This window comes from Kogia breviceps, chromosome 2, assembly GCF_026419965.1.
Source record: "Kogia breviceps isolate mKogBre1 chromosome 2, mKogBre1 haplotype 1, whole genome shotgun sequence".
NCBI lineage: Eukaryota > Metazoa > Chordata > Mammalia > Artiodactyla > Physeteridae > Kogia > Kogia breviceps.
The window spans coordinates 195,641,789-195,658,255 of NC_081311.1; positions in this window are offsets into that span (position 1 = coordinate 195,641,789).

Below are 16,467 nucleotides of genomic sequence, written 5' to 3' on the forward strand. Positions count from 1 at the left end.
CTCTGAGGGGACACGCCTGGCCGACGTCATTGTTCACCTGTGAAACCTGCTTTAGGGATAAAGGGGGTTGAAAATGTCTCTCCTGCAGCCACTGAATTTGCTCAGAGAAGCCACCTGCTGGCAGTGAAAGAGAATGCAACGACCTAGTAGTTAAACGTTCTTTAAAAAAATCACGTTTGCCTCTGTAGAGGAATTTGGTCATTTTCTTAAGTCTTGGATAAAATGGCAAAGCTGTAGGTTATATACCTTTGCATCTATACCTATACATACAAATCTATGCTATATCTATCTCTGTACTTCTATATCTACACCTAGACATCTGTATCTGTAACTATACCTGTATCTCTATCTATACATCTCTGTTTCCACCTCCACTTCCACCTTCTCCACCTCACTTGGTTAGATGTACTTTGAATCTTCCCCTGTAAGCACAGCTGTAAATCACCACGTGCAATGGCTCTGCGATGGTGCACCCGAAGAGATCCTCCTCCTCTCCCCATCTCTCTCAGCCTCACCTCCGTGCTCAGCCCTCTTTTGCTCTCAGCTTTCCTTCTGCCAGCCTGGGATCACGCACTGCTCTGCCACCTTCCACAAGGAGTACTCCTCCATAGCAGGTCCGTGTGCACTTGGTACTTCAGTCTCTGTAGTTTTCGAGCTTTCTGGTCTTTTGCAGTTCATGTTTTGGTTTTCAAACTAAACTTTAAGTTCTGCTTTTCAATACCTTTGCATCTCTGCAAAATACCTGGAAGGATGCAGTGTAGATTGCAGGCTGAGGACAGAGAGGACCAGATCCACAGCCCTGTGTATGTGCATACATGGGGTGGGGGTTCAGGAAGGAAATTGCGGCAGATAAGGGTATGGGAGTTTTTAGTCCTACAATCCACATTCAGGGCAATTTTGAGATTTCTCTGATTCTCTCTCTGTTTCTGGCTAGACCTCTTCTCACATGGGTCCTTAATGAGATGCAGCCCCTGACGTTTCCAATATTCCACAGTCCTTACCCTTCCCTATCGCCTCACACTTGGTCACTCCATTCATTTTCACTACCTGTCTGACTCTTGGAGTATTTGAGTTTGTGATCTTACCTTAAGTTTTTTCTTAAAGATTTTCTTTGTCAAAGGGGTTTTCTCCCTGAATTGAACATGTTTTCTGTAGGAGTAATTATCATTAATTACATCTTATCTCTCCTTACAGGTCTTGACCAAATCCCTCTCTGCCTTTACAAAATTGCCCCCTGCCTCTCATTATGTTTAATCGTAACTTCTTTGCATTTGTTTGACTGTATAATCAAATTTTAAATTATACGATCTTATTTCTACTTGCCTGAGACATATACTTCATATATGAATGCATAATAGAAATACTAGCCAATACTTAAGGAACATTAACTGTAACAAAACTATTTAAATGATACTTGTGGTACATCATTTAAATAAAATGACTAAAAATTGCCCACTAGGGATTATTAGTTTATCTCTCCTAGTGGGATTTTCACAAAGACAAAATGTAGTTTAAAGGGAGCGTGGAAATAACTATAATTTAATAAAGCCAGCCTTGCTGAGTTTTCAGGTCACCTCCCGTCAGCCCTGCCTAGCTAGCCCAATGCTGAATATATGTTGGTGTGGATAAAGAGAACAAAATGGACAAAAAAGCAATGTTTGTTAAATGTCTTCTACTTAACAACTTTTTCCTAATCTTCATTAAAAGCTTTTAATCTATTTATTAATTTTATCATGACTTTCTATAATGAGCATTTCCCATTTCATTTGTGGTTTTTAAAATGTGCCACAAATTGTAGAAATTCAGCTTTAGTATGTTTAATACTCTGATACAATTGACAAGCCAAGAGTGGGGATTTTGTATTCTTACTTTATGAGCACTTAAAATACCCTGTTCTATGAATATGCATTCTTTACTCATATTCAATTGCTGCACTGCTACGGTATACCATGGTGTTAACTGTCTTTTTTTCAGTGGCTTGAGTTTTTTTTTTTTTTTTTTCTCCTCCTCTTAAGAGAACCTCAGAGAAGAAGGCGGGGCTGAGAAATCTCAAGTTATAAAAGCCTCTTCCTTTTGCAAGTAGATCAGAGGAGCAGGATCTTTGAAGTGAAAGCAAATCCTGCCTGATAACCTCCACAGGTACGTTATCAACTTTTGCTTTTCACCTTTCCATAAATGTTGCAGTTGTGTAACTTGTAGAATTGATGTTAGTTTAGTGAATCTGAGGAGGACATCATTTGTTTTTTTTCTATAAAGATACGAAACTAAAGGAAGACAAAATTAGAAATTTCTCCAAGATCTGTGTGGATAAGCAAAATGCTAGTGCCCAGGTATCTTTGGTACTCATTTGGATTTATTTAGAAATGTAGAAATCTGTGCTAGATTTTTGAGCGATTTAAAATATATCTGTAGTTTTTTTCTCTTTTTTCCTGATTGCCAGAGTCAGAAATGTCCTCAAATGAGCTTTACTAAAAAGTCACTGGGATCTTAAGTCTGCAACTGACTATCTTACCCAGTCCTATGGTCTCAAACCTTCTGGGAACAGCATAAAACAGGTTGTTCTTAAATCAAGACTATAGTGAAACATAAATTAACATCAAGAAAGGATGCATTCAAATGGTCAATATTCTTTGATAATAAAAGGAGAAAGCTATTTTGGACTTATTTTTACATACTCTGGTTCCCTTAGTTTTTTTTCAGCTTCTGAAACATGCTCATTGATTGTATTATTTAGAAGAAACAGAGAAACGCTGAGGAGTTGGATGAATAATTAAAGGTTTTATTTCTATTTAATTTTGAAGACATTATTGTTAAAGCTGACTTTTTCAGTGTGAAGATTCTTAAGCTCAAAGTAAGAAAATGGTTATTTCTTAATCTATTCTACATATGTGCTCCGACAAACATGCTTATCATGATAGGAGTTTTAGCTCACTAGTATCTTAGAGTGTAAAGAACTTTCTTCCAAGGTTATGACTTCGGATTTATAATTCTTTAAAACTTGGAACAAATTTGTTGTCCTCCATTATTAATTTTTAAAGAACTGATGTGACCCTTGGCACCTATAAAGATAATAGGGTTCCAGGCACCACAGGGGCTCCCCACTTTCCTCCTTCCAGTCAGTACTTTTGAGCATCGTCTCCTGCCCCAGTTCTACCTCCGGTCTCTTGCCTCCACTCTTTGGGGTAGGATATATGGGATTGGTGACTTCAGGAGCCTCTGTTGGCTTTTGCCATTTTCCTGGTTTTTACCCATCTATTCAAATCTCAAAAAATGCGGTCGACAGAGGCAATTAGAAAAGCAGGATGATGCTGGTAACAAAACAAACCTCATTTCTTCTCCAGAGTTGAAAGACATGTGGAGGCAATGGTGTACATTAACCCTTGCAGGTCACTGTAACTCTTGCAGGTACCGCTCTAGCACTTTTGCCAAAATGAGAATTGAGAAGATTTCTCCAGATGGTGTCATTTATATCTGAAGCCTCTGCAAGTGTCACCCGCATCATTACAATGAATAATTGATGGAAGCCAAGAGTGGAGGCAGCTGGGGTTTGGTACGGGGCCTTATGGAACATTCTCATCAGAGCATGAACAATTTCGTTCCTCTCTCATTAAGTGTTAATAAGGAGAACTTCTTATTTCCTCTTATTTAAAAAAATCTTTTAAACACAGAGAGACTTAGAACTTGAAAATGACATTTTAGGACTGATCTGAACGTGGTGATAGGCAGGCTGAAACACAATTTGAAAAACATGACAAATGCCATTCTTGTGTTAGGACAATAACATAGCAGATTGATTTTTGTTTTGGGCTCACAGGATGCAAGAGTATTCTGTTGCATATCTGTTGATGGGTGACTTCTAGACTATTTGCAATTATTCATGAGTGTCAATGATAAAAATAACACCAGGCCAGCCTCTCCCCCAACCAACAAAACAAGGTTTCTAATTATTTAAATGTTGATAGTGTATTTATATAGTAAAAATGACAATCTATCCTTTCACAAGGACGTATTAAAGTGGCACAAAGGAGCTTAAATTTGAAGGATTGGGCTCTCGGGCCAGCATGCCTGGGTTTGAATGCTGTCTCCTCTACTTATCAGCTGTGTGACTTTCGGGGAAGTTACTTAACCTCTCTGTGCCTTGGTTTCCTCATCAGTTTTAGTGGGAAGATAATAATCCATATAATTCAGGAGAAGATTAAAGGAGCTGACACATGTCTTGAGTGTAACACAGTGCCTGGCACATAATAGGCATTATATAAGACAAAGCTGTTATTAGTTATTCTTGGCCTGATGGAGATGTATGGTTCATATGCTATCAGGACAAATCGTGTTGTTCGTAAATGCAAGTTGCAACCACAGAAGAGCACTCAGCCAAAGTCACATGATGCTGCCTCCTAAGCATCCTGACAATTACATTCTTGTGTTTGAAGAAGATTTGAGTACAAGCTTTAAAAAGTCTAACTGGTGTTATGTGTAGCATCCAGGTTTAGCTCAGTGGTTCTCCAGTGTGGGACCCTCACCAGAAGCATCCGCAGCATCTGGCAACTTGTTAGAGATGCAGAATCTGGGTCCCACCCCAGATCTGTGGAGTTCTTGAGGTGGGACCCGGCCGTCTGAGTTTGAGCGAGGTCCCCAGTGATTCGGCCTGCCTAGCCATCATGTGTTTCCCTGAGTGGGAAACTGCAGAAGCTGGGCAGCTGTTAGCATATGGAGCAGCTGTCCTGATGTGGATGGTAGTCAATATCTTCACGATCTACGGTGAAGTCTGAAAATGTGAGTGCTGGTGAAGAATCCACTGTGGTTTTAATTTTCACTGAGGTAGCCTTCATGATGGGTATAGGACTCCATTAATTTCGTCAGACCCATCTGCAATCTGAGAATAAGGACCATAAGTAAAAATAATTGAGATCTTGATGAAAATATGAAAGCAAAGACTTTGCATTGTTCAACAAGTAAGTTGAACTAAATCTGGCCAAACTCTCAGACATTTCTATACTGGGGCCCATCATTTGTCCCTGCTATGGAATCGCCTGCATTGAATTTTACCTTAGTGATACATCTTCCACTTGCATTCAGGACTTTATAAGCAATAGCCACACAGTTTTGTGCTGTAGGCATTTCACGGTTATGTCAAGATGTTTCGTACTGTGTGGCCCAGAGTTCTTTTTACATAGAAGTTTAGTCCTTTTAACTTATTATTTTGAGATAATAACAGATTCACAGGAAATTGAAAAAATGGTACAGAGAGGTCCTGGGTAACCTTCACCTGGTTTCCGGCAAAGGTAACATCCCACATAACCCTAGTATAATATCAAAACCAGGAAACTGACACTGGTATACTCCATAGACTTTATTCAGATTTTACTCACTTGCATGTGTAGACTTTTATGCAATTTTAGCATGAGTAGATCTGTGTAATCACCACAACAATCAAGTTGTGGAACCGTTCCATCACTAGAAAAATCACCCACGTGCTGCCCCTTTACATTCGCACTGTCTTCTCCCCACCACCTACAGGAGCTCTTTGTACATTGGGCTGGATCGGGGCAGGTGGGTTTGATCTTGCTTTGTGGATGCTGTGAGGCTAGCAGTTGACCACGTTCATTCCCTTGCTTTGGCCCCTTGCAATTAGGTTGCAGTTTCTAGCAACGTCCCACAAGCAGGCTTTCCATGTGCTGGATGAACCTGTCACGTTACCAGTTTCTCTCGTTTTACTCTCTGCTCACTTCTTTCTCTTTGGTTCCTTTGTATTCAGTAATATCTTAGGAGGTGTCTTCAAATCCTAGTGCACTGAGATGAAATATAAAAAAGAAAAAAAAATTAAAGTCAAGGGACTTCCTTGGCAGTACAGTGGTTAAGACTTTGCCTTCCAGTGCAGGAGATGCGGTTTCCATCCCTGGTCAGGGAGCTAAGATCCCACATGCCCTGTGGCCAAAAAAAGAAAACTTAAAAAAAATTAGAAGCAATATTGTAACCAATTCAATAAAGACTTTAAAAATAGTCCACATCAAAAAAGTCTTAAAAAAACTTAAAGTAAAAAAAAAAGTTCCGCCTTGTCTTCTCCATTTATTATTTAAACGCATCACCCCCTTCAAATTCCTGAACTGCTGAAAGTTGTGTGGGTGCCTTTCTACCACCTCCTCAGATTCCCGAGGGTGCTTTCTGCTGCATTCACATTTGTATTGGCTGAGGATGCAATTCCTAAGTCACATTCTTTTCCTCCAAAAATTACAAATATTGCCACATCTTCTAGCTTACAGTCCTTCTAGAAGAGAAGTCTGATGTCAGCCTGATTTCCCCCCTTCTGTAATTTACTTTTTTTCTGCTATGTCGTTTGTATGGTTTTATGTTTATTCTTCCCCTTAAATAATTTCACTGGGTACCTCTAAGCCTATTAATTTGCCTGGTATGAGGCTGTGGGACTTCTTTGTATTGAAGACCCAGTTCTTCCCTTAGCCCAGGGAAGATTTCTCCTGTTGACTTTTTTGACTGCTGCGTCTCCCGTGTGTAAACTTTTCTTCTTCTGGAAGTCCCTTTGCTTACGTGACACATCTCCTATATTCTAATACATGTTCCCCACGGCTCCACAGAAAGGGGCGGAGCTTCCTGAGGAGCTCCCGTCCCTATTGGACAGGTGAAAGCCGATGGGCGGAGCCTCGTGACAACTCCACCCGTGCTGTCGTTACTCAAGCAAGCTGCCTGTGTCAGGGGTCCCCGTGAAGGACGCTGTGGGCTGGCATCCGCTGCACATCTGATCACATCTTCTGGTGTGACATTGGGTCACATGATGATGCCAGTTTTTGCCACCCCTGAGTAGGGTGCCAGCTCCATGCAGAAATAAGGACAGTAGTCCGTTCTGGAAGGCAGCACCGTCCTTCTCTCTTTGTCACAACTGCCTTCATTAGACAGTTACTGAACTGGGGAGGCCACACACTCCCCGGGGTGCTGTCCATGCCCCCGGGAGGCTGTAATCAGAAAACAATAATGAAATAGCACTTTCTAGAGCTGAAAACAACAAAACCAAAAAACCCCACCAAACTCGAATTTGCATGTAAAAAGAGCACATAGTGTAAAAAATTTAGACCAATATCTAGTCAGAGTCAATGAAATATTAGAATTTAAGGAAAAGAGGAAGAAGCATATAAATGTTGGAAAGAAGGAATAAAAGTGAGGCTGCCTCAGGGTTTTCCTTTACAAGATCAAAACCCTAAGAAGAATGGAACTGTTCCTACGGTGTTAGGGGGGAAAAGCGTTGGTCAAATTATCCATGTGTGAATGCAGTAAAAAGGCATTTGCACTGTAAAAAAAAATTAATAAACAGAAACCTCAATAAACAGAGTCGAAGGAATTTCCTGGAGGTCCAGTAGTTGGGACTCCACGTTTTCAATGCCGAGGGCCTGGGTTCAGTCTCTGGTGGCGGAACTAAGATCCCTCAAGCCCGGGGGTGAGGTGGAAAGAAAAAAGCAAAAAAAAAGGAAAAAAAGCACATAGAGTTGAGAGACCGCAAGGGCGGAGCTCTCACACCCTGTGATGACAGCAGAGCCCAATAGGAAGAGGAAAGACGCTTCCTCCCCCCTCCCCCCGCGGGGGTTGAGCCAATGAAAAGCCAGGGACTCTGTTCACTACAGCCCTCCCTCCCTTTTCCCTCTATAGAGGAGTCTCCTTCCCTTGCTGTGTAGGAACTTGCAAGTGGTTCACCACCGTTGCTGACCCTGAATAGCAGTTCTCTGCTGGTTCTGAATAAACCCATCTTTGCTGGAGAAATATCTGGCGGTCTATTTGTTCTAGGTCAACAACGTGGATAAGAAGCTCCTAACACACACCTCACTGAAATCATCCCCAGGGACCCTCTGATGCCCACAGAGGAGTCCAACGTGGACAAGTTGGATATGGAAGGACTCACACTGGATGCATGGACACCGGTGACACATGCAGGGCTCAGTCTAAATGAGTGTTGAAAATACAGAATAAAAATTAATATGAAGATAGACATTATTCTCAAAGGGGAAATACAGACTCTAAAAAGAATAGCTTACGCGGAACACCATGGATCTAGATCCCAGACTGAGTGGACCGCTGTAGTGAGGTTGGGTGATCAGTGCTCAGAGGGCAGGCGGCCAGCGGATTGAGAAAAAGCAAACTTTTACCCATACCGACTTAGCGTATGGTCATCGGGGGTGTGCAGTTAGAAGGGAGGCTCGTTGCGGGCTCTGTGCCATCATTTTTCCTAAAGTTACTCTGATTTCTTCCTCAGGGTTTCTGCTCAGTCAGATGCCTTAGGAGTCCTGCTTTGAATTTTACATTTATAAGACCCCCAGAATGGATGAGTCTTACGGCCAGTCTTGGCACAATATGCTATATTCAAAAGATATTCAGGTCCAACAAAGCAAGAGCACTGGAAATAAATGTGAGTCAAAGGTGCCACGGTAGGTGGGCTTCTAAGATGGGCCCCCCACCTGTGGTTCACGGCTATTCACGCCCTCATGTGGTCCCCTCCCCTTGCGTGTAAGGAAGACCTAGTGATTTGCTTCTAACCAACAGGATGTGGCAAAGGTGATGTGGAATGTCACTTGCACGACTTTGTTACAAAAGATTGTGACTGTGTCTCGCTGGCAGACTCCGTCCAATGCCTTGTCAGCTGATATGCTTTGATAAAGAAGCTGCCATATTGGAGAGGCCCTGGTAGCCAGACACTGAGGGTGACGGCCAGCCAACAGCCAGTGAGGTACGGAGGCCCCTGGTCCAACAGCCCTCGAGGAAACGTATCCTGTTAACAGCCACGTGAGCTGGGAAGCAGGTCCTCCCCGCCCCCCAGCCCCGGCCCCAGCCTTGAGACAAGACCCCAGCCCCTGCTGGCATCTGAGTGCAGCCTGTGAGAGCCCCTGAGCAGAGAATCCAGCTCCACGGAGCCCAGGGGCCTGACCACAGAAACTGTGAGATCCTAAGTGTGTGTCATTGTAAGTAGTCACATTTGGGGATAATTTCTTACACAGCAATCAGCAGCTGATACTAATGGTTGGACTCTAAAAAAACATCCAAAAGATGCTGTCCACCCATCTTGCTAAAGCCTTACTCCCCGTGGCAGCCGCCGTCCCCACAGAGTCTGTATGTATCCTCGCCTCTTCCTCTCCACTCACCGAGCTCTCCCGCTCACATCCCATGCCTCTCTCGCCACCTCTCCCCACATTCTACATGTGTTCCCCGTGACAGTCCCTGCATCCTTTTGAATGCCAACCTATTTAGCTCCCCTAGGCCACTTCCCATTTTTCACCCTGCAAGGGCCGCAGGAGCTGAGCAGATAAAACACAGGTTTCCTGGTGACAAGGGAGGGAGTGGTCATGGCGCACGTTAAGTCCCTGTTGCTGATTCTTCCTGCTACAGCGAGTTTCCTCCTGCTCTGTCCTTGCTCTTCTCGTGAAGCCCTGAGGCGAGTCATAGGAGTCCTGATAAAAGCCCCGACGTTGCCATTACTCAGGCATGTGCCAAGCTTGCTGCAGCGGCATCCTCTTCAATCCTGCCACAGCCAAGCCGTGAGGCAGGGAGACACGTTTTTAGAGATCAAGGAGCTGAGACCCAAAGGGGCTAAGGAGGCTGCTAGTGAGTGCTGGAGCTCAGTCCCACGCTTGGATTTTCCTGACTCCCAAACCCAGCCTTTTGTTTTGTTTTGTTTTCTGTATCTCTACAGCCCTCGTTTCCCTCCGAGTTTGATTGTATTCGTAATAGAGGTCTCTTGGTGTGTTTACTTGAGTTCCTCTGGACATTGTATTTTTCATTATTGAAGAAAAGTACATGTTTCATGTTGGCCTGAACTTTTGAATCTCTGGCCCGTGTCATGACACTAGTGCTTTCCTGATGCATTGACCACCCTACGATTTTTTAGAAGTAGAATAACAGAGTGAACTGGGTTTGAGTTACAGGAAATCCTCCTCATCAGACCTCACGTACACATTGCGGGGCATATGCTTGGTGTTGTTTTCCTGGTGGATTCTACTTGGGGACGTCCCCTCCGTGGGGTTATTCCACACCCAGTGCTGTCATTTTCCTGACTCCATTTTCCCACTCCTCAGGGAGAATTTCATTAATTTATAGAATACACTCCGATACAGTTCAAGGTAAAGCAGGAAGATGGTCTAGCCTTGAAACTCATGCTTGTCAGCATATACTCCACTGCCCTCCAAATGGATGGAACGTCAGCACCAAATACCCCCCGTTTCTGATCCAGAGAAAGACATAGTATCCGAGAGATAACTTGGGTGAGGTTTTAAGGCCATAACAATGATGTACCATGCTTATATCATGTTATGTTACGTTGTGTTATAGTTTGGGAGCTATGAAATCACATATTCCAAGATGTATGTGAAATGCCAACCCCTAATCGTTGGGCTTATTGGGAATAAGTCCATCACCTTTAACTTCTGGAGCTTGGCAAACCATCTATAAACTCACTTTTCCGCAAGTGAAGTAGTGCTTTCTTACCAATTCCAAGAGACGGAAGCTGCAGACGTCCCCTGGCTGCCTGTGCAGTTAGGTGGCCGAGAGCAAACCTGCAGCAGAGCTCCAGAGCAGATGTGTCCAGCTGTTCTTCAGCAGCAGAAACCTTTCCTCAGGGGGAATCTGCTAGGACCCTGGAGGTGTAAGTCTGATGAAGCAGCACTGCTTCCATTGACGTGGGGAGGCATCCCTGAGCCCCTCACAGATGCAAAGCCCTAAGCCCCGCCTTTGAAACCACTACTCTAGACTCAGCTTTTTCAACAGCCATTTAGAGTTTCAGAGCCCTGAAAATGTATGCAGGGTCCCCAGCCAATCTCCTCTCGGGGGGCGGACTTGGCATTTCTTCTCTGGAGTACAAGTCAGACAGCCCAGATAAGACCAAGGGCCTGTGGCCGATGGGAAGTCAGTTTCATGTCCGGAAATGATTTCAAAGAATATGATGTGAGAGAACAAAAATCCCCCGGTTGTCCTCAGTATTTATTATGTTATTGTTGACTCTCCTTTCCTTTTATCTTCAGTTGATCATTTATCCTCAGTCGATCACTTTAGTGCTGATGGCTTCACGGCTCCTGCCTCCCTCCGCAAAGTCCTACTCCATGCTCTGCTGTCATCATAATTATTACATGATTATATTTGCCCGGTAGTTTAATCTCTCCCTCTCTTCTAGTTTTCCTCCGCCAAGATTTAAACATGATCCCATCTCTTGGGAGGAAACAAGTCAGCCATGGACCCTCCCCTCCCTTCTAGCTACCCACCCGCCACGTGCTCTTGTGGATGGAGAGGTCTGCCCTGCTGGTCCTGACTCTCAGCCCACTTACTGAAATGTTCTCACTAAGGTCACTGGTTATCTTAGCCTTGCCCAGCCTCTAGACACTTTTCCTATTTATTAAATATATTTTCCAAATTATTTAAGAAATATATTTAATTTGGGCAAATATAAAAAGTGAAAGAGGGCTTCCCTGGTGGCGCGGTGGTTGGGGGTCCGCCTGCCGATGCGGGGTACGTGGGTTCGTGCCCCGGTCCGGGAAGATCCCACGTGCCGCGGAGCGGCTGGGCCCGTGAGCCATGGCCGCTGCGCCTGCGCGTCCGGAGTCTGTGCTCCACAACGGGAGAGGCCGCAACAGTGAGAGGCCCGCGTACCGCAAAAAAAAAAAAAAAAAAAAAAAAGTGAAAGAATAAAATTAAAATCACTCACAGTCCCAGACTCACACATGGCAACGGTGAACACCTTGGTGTATGTACTTCCGTGTGCCTCGCACACATTATACGTAATGCATTTACATCCCTTACTTCCATAGCTTCCCTTCCTGAAGGTGGGTCGTATGTCAGACGCTGAACCACCTTTACAGGGAAGCTGAGAGGGTGAAAGACCCACTCAAGGTCACAGGGTGAGTGACTGAACACTCGAGCTGACCGTCTCTAAAGCCAGAGTTCCTGACCACGGTGATTTCTTGCCTCCTGCTTTTTTTCTACTCACAATAAATCCTATGACTTTTTCCATGTCATTAAAATGCACCCACTTCATGGTACCATCCTCTTACTTCTTCTGGGTGTAATGTGCTCCTGCTGATGGAAGTTTAAGTCATTTCTACTTTTTCCTATGAAATGAACATCTTTTGAGTATACCCCTTAATGTGTTTCGGATGATTTCTTTTATCTAGAATTCTCCAAAGCCAATTCACTGGGTCAACAATGATAGTACTTAAATGTCTGGCTACATTATTGCCGCATTCTTTTGCAGGCAGGAAGATGATTTTTACCCTCCCAATGATTTGAGAGTGTCTGTCCAACTAAGCTCTTTCCAACATCAAACGCTGTCATCTGAAATATCTCCCCTGGGTGTTTCATCATCGTTGGACTTTTATTGTTTTTATTACTGGGCAGGCTTAGCATGTTTTTGTGTTTATTAGTGACTTGTGCTCGCTTGTTTGGTGGCTTTGGATTCTTTTGCGCATTCTCTCTACTGGATTTTGGGTTGTTCAACCCAGTGGTGTGATTGCGTGACTTTTCCTTAGTGTGTGAGGCGTCAGCTGGTTTCTCCCTCGTGTGACTTTCATTCCCTCCTCCTCCTGGGTGTCAATCCTACTTTTCCAGTTCACCCCCTTTCAGCGGCGGGCCACCCTCTTTCCCAAGGTTCTGGGGGGGTGCCCTCTGGACCCTCTCCTCTCCTCTCCAGACCCCCCTGGAAGCCCTTGGTCCTTGGCCTAGGTCCCTCCTCCTAGACACCCCTTTCACACCGAACTCTCAGCTCCTGCGTGTGTTTAGGAGATGGATAAACGGTACACCTGGAATACCTGGTGTGTGGGACGGTATGAAGACGGCCTGGACTCATAATTAGTCAAGTTGAACATCACCTGGCCTCAGAAAACCAGTTAGACACTAACATCGAATAAAGCCATGTGAAACGTCAGAACAGGGCAGATTCTGCACTTCTTACACAGCTTTTCCATTTCTTATTTGACTGAGCTGTGATGAAAAAGCAAAAATACACTTTTCTCCGATGCAACGAGCTAAGCAGTTCTTTCATTGTGAGCAAATGAAATCATTTCCTGACTGTTGGTGCCCTACTTAGAAGCCATTTGCTGTATGAGGATCATAGCAAATACCCTGCAGGATTGATTTGCGGTTTTGCCATAATGTATGTAAAGTACCAATTAATACTCTGAGCCTCTCCGTGAAATGCCTGGGGAGAGAAGTAAAAGAAGCCATCCTTGTTTTAAGCAGCCTGGCCTGAGGGTTCTGAGTGGGCTTTGAAGAAGCGTCAGTGTCTGTGGCGTGGGTGGGTTTTGAGGCTGGGACGGGTGATCTGGAGGAGGAGACGGGCTGAGGGCTCAGGCGTCGTGTGGCTGAGCCGTGGGTCTCAGGCCTTTCCTCGTGCAGGGGGTATGGAAGGCGAGGTGGAAGTAATTTGCAAACTGAAAGAGGATTTTGAGGGTGGGAGGGATTGTTATATAATCACTTAGAGTATTCGCTCAACCAATATTGGTACAATTCTACTCCGTGCTCTGTGCCAGGCTCTGGGAATACAGTGCCGAACAGATCTGGTTTTTGACTTAAGTAGGCAGACAGGGGCCAAACAGATCATGTCACAAATCAGGATACACGCGGCTCGGTGGAGGGGAGATGGTGCTTCCGGAACAGGCCACCAGGCACCTGCGCCAGCCTGGGCGTCAGAGGTACCTCCCTGAAGAGATGGTGCATAAGGCCCGTAGGATGGGCAGGAGATAAGCAGCTGGGCAGGGTTTGGGGAAGAGGGTTCCAGACAGACGGTGGGACCCAGATGGGAAAAGCGGGGCCCCGTGAGGAGCCTGGCCCAGAAGGAGAGGGAGGTGGGTGCAGTCGTGCCGGGGAAGCAGGCAGGGACCAGGTGGCAGCTGCGGGCCACTGGGGGTGCTGGAGAGGGCCGAGGGGCTGGGACTGCCACTTGGATGTGGAGAGGATGGAAGCGAGGGTGGGGGCAGAGGTCACAGGCGGCTGCGGGAGCTTGGTCCCAGGAGGAGACACAGGGGGGCGGGGTGTAGGAGAAGGACGCTGCTCTTGTTCTAGAAACGTCTTGTTTGCTGTGTCTGCCGGAGAGCCTGGGGAGGTGGAGTAGCTCTCTGTGGATACGGGTCTGAGATCGTGTTTGGGAGACAAGAGGGACGGGGGGCTCCAGCAGCTGGGATGGGAGGGTCTGAGCCCTAGAAGAGCAGGGGGCAGCCCGGAGGCATCTCCGTGGCAACTGAGGCTTCTGGGATGCCCGGGCTGATGGCCTGCTCTCCAGGCTGGGAGGGAATTGTTGCTGGGTGTCCTTGGGAACCACGTGCCGGCTTCAAGCCTCAGGGTGGCCTGGAGCATGCTGGCCCTCAGGGCCTCCTGCCCCTCGTGGGTCAAGGTCCTTTGCTCCACTTCACTTGACAGCATCAGGGCAGGACTCCTCCCTGCCGCTCCAGCCAGCCGGTCCTCTAGCTGCCACAAGCCGCTATAGTTACAGTTCTGCAAGTTCCTTCACTACAAATCCACGAACTGGGAAGGAGCTACGGTGCACCTCCTATGCGTGGTGGTCTGGGATACGGGATCCCAGCTCCCCTAGGAGAGGGGCGCACCCAGGAGGGCCCTGCCCAGACGGGAGCGGCCAGGGAAGGGGTATGGAAGGACTGAACTCAAGCTGGGTCCTGGAGGAAGAGGAGGAATGAGGCAAGGACGGCAGAGGCAGGGGAGCCCGGTGTCCTTTGGGGGTGGGGGCGGGGCGGGGCTGGGGCATGGCAGACAGCGAGAGGGGGAGGGGAGGGCGGCGGGGAGGGCACGGCGGTAAGGCTTTCGGTGAAGCCCGTCCAGCGTTTGTGACGCCATGTTACCCTCCCTCCCCTTTCTCCACAGGAGAACAGATGTCCTTCAAGGGCTCCCGGATCCTGCACTCCAGCGCGTCTCGCAGCACAGACGTGTCCTACAGCGAGAGCGTGAGTTGAGCCACGCCCCACCGACCCGCTGTTACGTCAGAAAGCATCACTTTGCAGCTAGGATTCTGTGGGGACCAATAGCCCTTCTTTAAAAAGATCATATCTCAACGTATGGCATTTTGTTCCGTGGATTATTTTCGTCGAATGTAGAGGCCTTTTCTTTTCTGTGTAGTTTTGCAGGCATTCCTGTTGTGAAGATGGTGACTGCGACCTTGAGTTGCTAAAGAACGTACTTAGGTTGGGCCTTTTAAAAAACATAGCGGTGCTCATTTCTGCTGCAGAGCGAAGTGATTCAGTTACGCACATATATACCTGCTTTTTCACATGCTTTTCCATTGCGGTTTATTACAGGAGACTGGATACAGTTCCCTGGGCTGTACAGTAGGACCTGTTCTGCATCCATTCACGAATGCGCTTGTCAACTGACTTTTAGGAAATCCTAAATGCTGCGCTTTTAATATTCCTTTTGCTATTTAATGCTTGGTGTTCTGGCTTCCAGCCCTGTGGGTTCACCTTGGAAGTGATTCTCGAAGTGCTTTTCTTCAACTCTCCGGCCGGGGGCTCATTCTGGGTCTGCATCTGTTCTTGCTGTGGCTTCTAGCTGTTCTCCATGGCACCCGTCTCTCTTCCTTCCACGCCCGTGTCCGCGCTGCCTTCAGGACACAGGGGTACCCTGAGCTGCTGCTTAGGGGTGAGCGGACCCAGGCTGGAGCCCCCGGCAGAGGCTGGCCGCTGGGCTGCACCACCTCGAGTGGTTCCCGCAGGCTTTCTGTGCGCTCTCACGTCCTGGCGAATACTCTCATTTGTCAGGAAATAAAGACAACGTTCCCGTCTGGGACCAAGCTTCCGCCGCCGACTCGAGTGTTAAAAGTCAGGGCGGTGGCTAACTTCGGAAAAAGGAAGGAGGAGGGACTTGGGGGGGGCGCTTCTGGGGTGCTGGGCATGTCAGTATTTTGATCTGCTGGGTGGGGTCTCGGGGGCGCCCGCGCACTTGCTACTCCCAACACCCAGCGCCTCCTTAGATTTTGCACCTGCCCTCACCTTGATCCTGGTCCGGTGAGAATTACACAGCGGACAGAGGGCGCTGGTGGCCTCTCCAATGCCCGCTCCTCCTGCTTTGAGCAGTGACAGACCTCTGGGAGGGCAGAAAAGGCCTTTCTGGATCACACTTGGATGCAGGCGTGGGTGCCTCTGGGAGACAAAGGCTGACTCTCCCTTGCCCTGCTCCTTTGGGCTCCCATGGGATTTCTGGATGGATCTCCCGCTCCCCTCAGAGATGCCAGCTGCCCTGTGGGTAGAATTTCTGAGACCACCCAGGTACATCCCAGTTATGGGGGGGGGGGAGCTGTTTGCCCCTGAGAACACACACCTTTAGCAAAGTACATTTTTCAGAGGGAACTTTTTTTTTAAAGGCCTTTATTTTCTAATTAAAAAAAAATTTTTTTTGGCCATGCCTCATGGCATGTGGGATCTTAGTTCCCTGACCAGCGATCGAACCCATGCCCCCTGCAGTGGAAGCGTGAGTCTTAACCACTGG